The sequence below is a fragment of the Acanthochromis polyacanthus genome, chromosome 21 (genome assembly GCF_021347895.1).
Source record: "Acanthochromis polyacanthus isolate Apoly-LR-REF ecotype Palm Island chromosome 21, KAUST_Apoly_ChrSc, whole genome shotgun sequence".
Taxonomy (NCBI): domain Eukaryota; kingdom Metazoa; phylum Chordata; class Actinopteri; family Pomacentridae; genus Acanthochromis; species Acanthochromis polyacanthus.
The window spans coordinates 16,860,023-16,868,741 of NC_067133.1; the positions used below are offsets into that span (position 1 = coordinate 16,860,023).

At 38.1% G+C, this 8,719-nt stretch overlaps 1 long non-coding RNA gene across 1 annotated transcript; it reads left to right on the forward strand.

Annotated features, from left to right (window-relative positions):
* Positions 1–68: 68 nt before the first annotated feature.
* Positions 69–8,237, forward strand: LOC127531671 (uncharacterized). Its single transcript, XR_007938816.1, has 2 exons — positions 69–5,071; positions 6,544–8,237. It is a non-coding gene; the product is annotated as an uncharacterized LOC127531671 (long non-coding RNA).
* The last annotated feature ends 482 nt before the right edge of the window (positions 8,238–8,719 follow it).

Genomic DNA, 8,719 nt, shown 5'->3' on the forward strand with positions numbered 1-8,719 from the left:
GGGCGAGGGGGAGGAGGGGAGGGGAGGGGAGGATAAGAGGGGGGTGAAGCCAGAAATAGAAGATAGATGCTGCTGGCAACTGCTTTTGCTTACTTAACAAAACTAATCAAAGTGAGTTGATGTTGCCAGCATCAGCCAATACGTGAAAAAAAAAATCTGTAAGGAAGTCATAAACTCTCTCAAATCCACTTCAACCCCTCATCCCTTCTAACTCTTTTATGGTCAGGTCTGCACTACAAGGTATTCAAAAATGTGCATTAAGGGAGGGAAAACAGCGACCTCCTCCCTCTGCCTGACTTTCTCTTTTTTGAGCAGCAGCAGCAGCATTCCATTCCTGAGGAAAGTATGTGGTGTAGTAGCCCAGCAGTCACAGGATTTCTCTTATTTTAACTGTGCTGCTGCCAGTAACGTCACAGGTTATTCTGGGTAATTAAGTACTGAATGTAAATATGTTAAGTCGGCAGCCCTTTTAAGGCCTGTGTGTTTCTTCCTGCTCAGTTATCTGACATAAGAAGACCTCGAGACGTTAAAAAACAGCGTGTTTGCACTGTAAACAATGAGGGCTACACAGTTGAAATCAAATACAAAGGAAGATTTTTCCCATTTCTCTCTTGCAACATACTTGAAGGCAATGTTTTAAGCACTTGGGAGACATAAACATCTGGATCTGGAATGTCTGTAGCTACACTGATGAAATAAAGATGTAAAATCTGGTAAATTTTTATCCATGTTTTCATCCGCTGGTGCCGATTTATTCATTTGTGTCGAGTGATTTGTGATGATGAAACAAACACGGCTAAAAAAAATACATAAAGCTGTCAAATAGAGCCTTTAAAAAGCTACTAACTTGACAGAAATTGTGTGATAATGAGCCGTAATTGCACACTTACCAGACATGTTGACAAACCCAGAGTACTGTCAGTGAAGGGCTGATGGTTTTCCTGTTTGATTTTGTTTCTTTATGAAACTTAATTTACCATTTTAGGTCAAGAAGCAGCTTGGTTATTGAATCATTTTTGTTCCATGATGGCCTCTGTTTGGCGGTGCTATGTTTAACCACTGAAGAGACAAAAGAGGAAACACAGAGTAACAAATAAACACACACGCATGGTGTCAGATGCATGACGTGAGTTTGACCTTATGACTGGTGGCTGATGAGCGATTGAATAGTAAATGCTGAGTTGGATTTTACCGGAGACGACAAGAAACAGACCCTGTAAGACTGATTAAACTTTCGACTCTCTATCGTGAGGAAGGTTTTTTTTTTTTTTTTTTACTGTTTTTCCAAAGCGCTGACGTTAGACACTGAATACTGAATCTGAGTCACAGGAGGAATACTCCCTTTTTTATAAAAGGCCTCTTCCAGCCAAACTGACTAACTCCTAAGACTTCACTTGTTCTACCTTTGGCTTGTTGCCAGACAAGCAGATTAGATTTATGGTTACTGTCATCGTTTATGGCTAATGACTCAGCAGATCAACCTCTTCCCCTGAATCGCATGTGGAATCAATTTTTAGTTTGCTGAAGATGCTGGGTCGACTCTTTCATCTTCACTGGAGCATGCTTGGAGTACATAGCAAACGAACCAGATGAGTAACCAGCTTCGTGTCCTGGTTGGCTTGTATCACCATCACGTTGACCGCAAGCAACGACACACCGTTTCCTTTCTGTAGCTCCTCTGTAATGAGTAAGATACACGCATCATTTGGGTCATACTTTCTAGATGAAATCAGATAGTTTCATCAGTAAAGACATTCTTAGCACATGATAAGGCAAGAAGCAGGAGGTTGCAGAAGATATTGGGTTTATTTACCTCATGTTAGATTAGAGATGAGATGTGATGCTATTGCATTTGAGAGAAGATGTGAGATGAGAAAACTTATTGGATTAAAATATACAATATTTGAAACAAGACAAAATAGAATGAGATTCAACTGAACAAAATGGGACTGTATTACTTTGGATTAGAGCAGAGTTTAGGCTCCTTTACATGTTGTTTTAGATGAGATTACATTATGCTGAATTAGGATTGCATTAGGTTACATTAAATTAGAGAGGATGTTCCATGAGATGTGACTGGAGGATAAATGAGATGGGATCAGATTATATTAAAGTTGAATAAAAATGTGATGTGATTGAATGAGATGAGACGAGACTGGATTACACTAGATTAAGATAAGAATCCATAATGTGAGACGCAAAAGGTGATAAACTGAGATAGCAGAGAGGAAATACAACAATTTGATATCAGATTAGAGGTGAGATGCCATGAGATTTGATTATGTTAGAGATGAAATTAGATAACATTATAATAGAGATTCAGTGGAATGAAATAGAAATAAATAGGATTGTATTTAGTAGACTTGAGATGAGATGAGATTCAGCCCAATTTAACTGAATCGATTATAGATGAGATGTACTGTGGGATGAGATGGAATGCTTAAACTGAGATTACATGAGAGCAATCGCTTTTCACTAAAGGTGAGATAACATTAGATTAGGTGCAGTTAGCTAAAATTAGATTACATTAAATTTGATGGTACATTAGTGATACGACATTAGCTACATTAGATTAGAGTGGAGATGTGACAGGTTTAGATGAGAATGAAATTAGGCTATACAAAAGAAGAGATGAGATTAGATAAAATTTGACTACTTTGGGTTTGATAGGACGTTCAGTGAGATGGTATGAGAGTAAATGAGATGAGTTTACATGAGAATGAGATTATATTTGATGACAGAAGAGATGAGGTTAGATGAGAATGAGATTGTATTTGACCACAGCAGAGGAGGTTAGATGAGAATAAGATTGTATTTGACCACATGAGAGGAGGTTAGATGAAGTGAAACTAGATAAGATTAGATTACATTAACCTGAATATGGCATTAGATGAGATGGAAAGAGAGTAAATTAGGTGAGTTTAAATCAGAATGAGATTCAATTTCACAAAAAGAGATGAAGTTGGACGAGATGAAATCAGGTGAAGTTAGATTACATTAAATTTGAAATGGCATGAGATGAGACGGAAGATTGACGTACATTACAACAGAACAGGGATGTGTTGGGTTTAGAGCATGAGAATGCATTTTACAAAATGAGATGAGATTCGATGAGATGACATCAGATTAAATGAAATGAGACTGAATCAGATGGGTCTGAATTAGAATACAGATGAGATGCTTGGATGAGAATGAGATTATGTTGTTAAAAGTAGAGATCAGATTAAACTGTATAAGATTATATTAGACTAAAATCAGTTGAATTAAAATGAGAATATTAGATATGAGATAAGATGAGATTACACTAGTCATTTACATGAGATGGTAGAGAAGAGACAGGAGAACTATAGAGTGGTAACAATGAAATGGAAACAAGATAATGGTACATGTGGTGTCTTTTTCCTGCAGACTCTGCCAGACAAAAAGACATGACTGGTAAGACAAAGCCTCTGCAGGACCACCTCTGATATTCTGCATCAGTCAGACACCCAGCTGCTCAGTCAATGCCATTCCACCCAATTACTGTCCATCTGGCAGCGGCGTACATTGATGACCTCAAATACACCCGTTGTGTCCAGCACAACAAAAACAGTGGAGCATGAGCAGCAGACTTTTCCTTAGATCGCCGTGCTGTGGGGTCTGGGCTCTTGCAGGCAGTTTTGGATTACCGGAAGTAACATTGAGTCACTAATCTTGCTGCTTTCTGACTCAGACTGTTGAACTCAGAAATCTGATCTGGTACAAAGAGGCCCCCTGTTGTAAGGGGATCTTTTTTTTTCTTCCAAATGCTCCAAATTATTTGTGAGAAAAAGGCTGATATTAACCATACAGACTATTTTAAACTGAGGTAATAGCAAAGAGCCAAACAACACACACTGCTTAAAAATACTGAATTCCGAATCACGTTTTTCTCCCACGTCCACGTTATTCAGGAACAGGTCTAACTGAAAATACCCGACACATTAGACAGCAGCCCCTGGCACCATTTGAGCCGTATGTAATCTCAAAAGTTACAGAATTGTTTTTGCAGATTTGTAGACTTCCCATATGACACAAGATTTAATTTGGAGCAGTTACTGAACATTCCACTGACTTCACCAAAATGTGTTTTATATGAAAACACTTTACGTAACCAGCTGGCAGCGTGGAGCTGCATGGAAACGAACATGGGTGAAGTTACAGTAGTAGTGGTGACAGCGAGAGTTGGAGGAGGCCGTGATGGACTCCTTAAAGCCTCATAGCCACTAATGAAGTTCAGCAAGATTCTCTTCTAGCTTTTCCATATTGAAAACTATTTGACATCCAAAATGAGAGTTTTGGCTTTTGGGAACAACTTGCTAAAATCCATTTAATGTCGTCTTTATGGATCACTTCTATAACAGAAGGAGAAAGTAGCCTCTTTCTATTCCTGATAGTCTTGTCACAGCTGAGCAATGCCCAAGGAATGAACAAATCACTGCTGCTGACCATGGGTGGGACTAAATATGGACTATTATTAAGGGTGGTAAGGTCTGGGTGCTCCACTCGTGTTTTCCTCAGGACATGGAGTTGTAAATGATTAAAAAAAAGCCAAAGAAGCAACTTTTTTATCTGTCATTTCTGAAAAAAAAGACTCATACAGCTCTTAGATTTACAGCTTTCAGAAACCCGCATCTTGTTTATTTTGGTTGCAGTCAATGCTGTATTTCTTTTTTTTTAATCATGAGACATTCTTCTATTTAAAACTAACCCTTGTTTTGTTAGGATGTCATTCATTTTTATCCAATTTGCACTAAATTCTGTCAATAAGATATGAAGATGTAATAGGTTAGAAATTACAGTTTAGTAGAATGGAGACTACTGCCACCTTGTGTTACATCACTGAAATTTAAAGCCAACTACCTCTGGCTTTTTCCTCTGAATTCTAGCTTCACATTCAATTTTTTTTTTTTCAGGGATGAGGAGTCTTCTTTTTTCTTTTCTTTTCCTCAGAAGCAATTCTCAGGAAGTGAAAGTCAGAATCAGATGGAAATATGAGGGGCTATCCAACCTCGTAAGGCAAGACAAAGATCCCAGAAGTGCTAATTCATTTGTAAGAAATGCTTTTCTTTTGGTCTTCAGAATTTCAATTTACCAGAAAAAGGTCACACTTTTGTTGACATAGGACAAATTTTCAAAATGTAACACAAATAGGTGTGTTATATATGTCGTGCGTCTTATCCGTGTCAACAACACAGATGACAAAAACCAAAATATTGGACTATCAGCCTTATGTTTATTAGCATATTAGTGCTGAGATACACTGTTAAACCATATGAATACTTCATATAATACATCTGATGTGAGCATTATTATAATAAGGAAGAACTACAGTATATTTATTGATCACATAATTGCATTATTCACATAGCAACATAGAGGGAAACAAAACAAGACGAGTCGTGTTTGGACCAGTCTGGAGCTGTGATGTGCAGAAATCATGACGACTTCAATCATGATCATGAGATGGCAACATATCTGCAGACAATGACATTAGTGATGGGGAAAAAAAAAACTTTCCCAAGAACTGAGTGAGCCACATCAAGCAGTTGACACCAACTGTGCTTGAAATGATTCATTGTTTGGAGTGTGACGCAGTCAGAGAGATGACATCTGCTGGCCATTTCTTGTTCTTGCATTTGTTCCCACATGGGTTACAGGAAAGTCCCTGTGAACCATAAATCAGCTCAGTGCTGTCATTATCTGTGTTTTGTTCCGCACACAGCATTGTATATAAAATTATCACTCCAAAAGAGAAACGATCAACTTTTAAATATGGCAGATGAGGGATTCAAAAACCAGCAGGACAGCAAGGCCTGACGCAGTTGTTGATGTGTTTATGGGACATTTTATCATTGAAAGTTATGCATCTACTCAATCAGACTGTGTAGTTTTTTTCTGAGACATATTTTAAGTGACAATCATATGTCAGATTTTGTAATATCCTGTACTGCAATGCTTGCTCAAAGGGGATCTTTGTATTTGTTGGCTCTTATGCATACTAAAAATCTAAATTAGCCAGGTCATTTCTTAGAATATACAGCATTGCAGGGTCATAGCTGTAATTGTGAATATGTCAGGTAAATTTACATAATTATTAATATTGTAGGGTTTTAACCTTATTATTCAGTGCAGTGCGGTCAGTGTCTACTTTTGTAGGGTTTTAACCATGATATTTAAGTTAAATAGGTACATTTGCATACATACAGTCTTAACTTTGACATTGAAACATGTGAGCTGAATCAGTTTTGCCTACTTTAAAAGTGCTGTATAAATAGAAAAGAAAAAAACTATTATTATGATTTTAGTTTTTGAAAAATATGGAAAACAAAAAAGGAAAATAAATAATTATACATTTGTACCCACATTCTTGTTATTACTGTATTATTATTATTATTATGGTTATTATTATTATTATTATTATTATTATTATTATTATTATGTGGGTTAAATATGTATATTCACATAATATATTTATTTATTTTACATCCTTGTGTGTTTTCTATGTTTTTACCTTTATTTCAGTGCACGGTGGAGAGAGAGACAGGAGACATGGGGTAAAGACATGCAGCAGTAAATGACCATGAGATGGACTCAAACCCATGACAGCAGCGTCTGGGACTACAGCCCCTGATTCAGGGTCACTTGCTCAACCTGTTGAGCTACCAGGACGTCCATTCCATATTTTTTTTTAAGTTAAAGACATGCAAAAATTACAAGTCGACACTGTCCTTAAACTTGCTCTGCAGGCTGCCGCCAGGTATGCTTGTACACCTTTGTTTGAAATGATGACGTCAGAGGTGATAACTGAAAAGCACATTATGTTCCTCACAGTCTGTGCTTAGAACGCCTAAATTCGTCAAACAGGTTTAGTCACTGGGGCTAGCAGACAACACATACACATATGCACCAATCAGGCATAACATTATGACTACCTTCTTGACATTGTGTTGGTCCCCCTTTGCTGCCAAAACAGCCCTGACCCATGGAGATGTGGACTTCACTAGACCTTCAAGGTGTGCTGTGGTATGAAAGCTTGAATCATCCAACCAGGCCACCTTCTTCCATTGCTCCGTTGTCTAGTTCTGGTGCTCACTTGACCATTGTTGATGCTATTAGTGGTGCACAGGGGTCAGCTTGTGCACTCTGACTGGTCTGCAGCTATGTAGCCCTATATGCAACAACACGGAACCACACGGGCCAGCCTTCGCTCCCCAGCCAACATGGGTGAAGAAGGAGCGAAGGCTTTAAGGGCTAAATTGTGATGGCTAGACACTATCACAATTTAGCCCTTAAAGCTTGCTCAAATCCTTACACTTGCCCATTTTTCCTGCTTCTAACACATCAACTTTTAGGATGTTGTTCACTTGCTGCTGAATATGTCCAACTAAATAACAGATGCCAAAATAAAGAGACAATCAGTGTTATTCACCTCACTTTCAGTGGTCATAATGTTATGTCTGATCAGTGTATATGTACAGTGGTTATAGTAGACAACTGCACATCTTAAGGACACTTGTGGTGGGTCTTTACAGTACATGAGTTGGTGCTGCACTGAGTGCATCGTGATGCTCTCCATCAATGTGCATGTGACTGCAACTGAAGGCCTTCAAGCATTCTTCTTCTGGGAAAGTTAGACATTTTATGCAAAGGTGTAATTAAGAAGGGTGACCATACATACTTACAACAACTAATAAATTCAGAAACACCAAGCTAACCAGTGAAGAAATTCATAACAAAATATTTAGAGAAAATTAGGCAGAAGTGTAAGGTTATATCTGCTCCATAACACAACATGAAGTCCAATGCTCAAAGCAGAAGTAACTAAACCTCGTTCTTAGGATTTTAAAACATTGCAGGCACAGCCCAGGACATAAATCTTTTGAGTTTAACCCGATAATTGCACGATTTTCAGGTCATTTCAGAGTAAAAGTTGGATGAGATGTGAGGCCCTGTGCTTGAGGCAGAGTAAGATCATTATGCTTTCTTTCCATATTCCAGATTAATGAGTGCAGACTTCTACGTCACTGGTTCTCAACATGTGCGTCTTGGAATCAGTTATTATTTGTGATCATTTACAGAGCTACAATTACATGTAAAGGAGTCCCGAATGACATAAATGTTTGAGAACTGCTGAGCCAGACTATGATTGCTGCTTACTATTTTCATTTGGATCTCTCTTGAGCCTTGAGATGACATGTGTTGTGAATTGGTACTACCGTATTTTCACGACCAAAAGGCGCACTGTACCAAAAGGCGCAGTCTCAGTTATGTGTGCCATTACTGTATTTAACACACACATAAGGCGCACCTGATTATATGGCGAGGGTTTTATATACAATCCACGCCCACACTTCCCCCTTTAACGTTCTCATAGTGTCCTCTACTACGTCGGTCTTACAACAACAACACACACACAAGCATACAAGTGTGCGTATTTAAAAATAGAGCGAGAGCAAAACTGAGTTTGGTTGTGCTTTATTTAAGTATTGATTACAAAGTACTAACATTTTTTTAATCAATAGTCGCGGGCATGGTAAAACACACGGATTAAACAAGCACACAAGTGTGCGTATTTAAAAATAGAGCGGGAGCAAAACTGAGTTTGGTATTCACATTTTTTTTTTTTACCGGTAATCGTCATCAATCAAACCCATGGAAGTCCTCATCCTCTGTTTCTGAATTGAACAGCTGCGCTAAA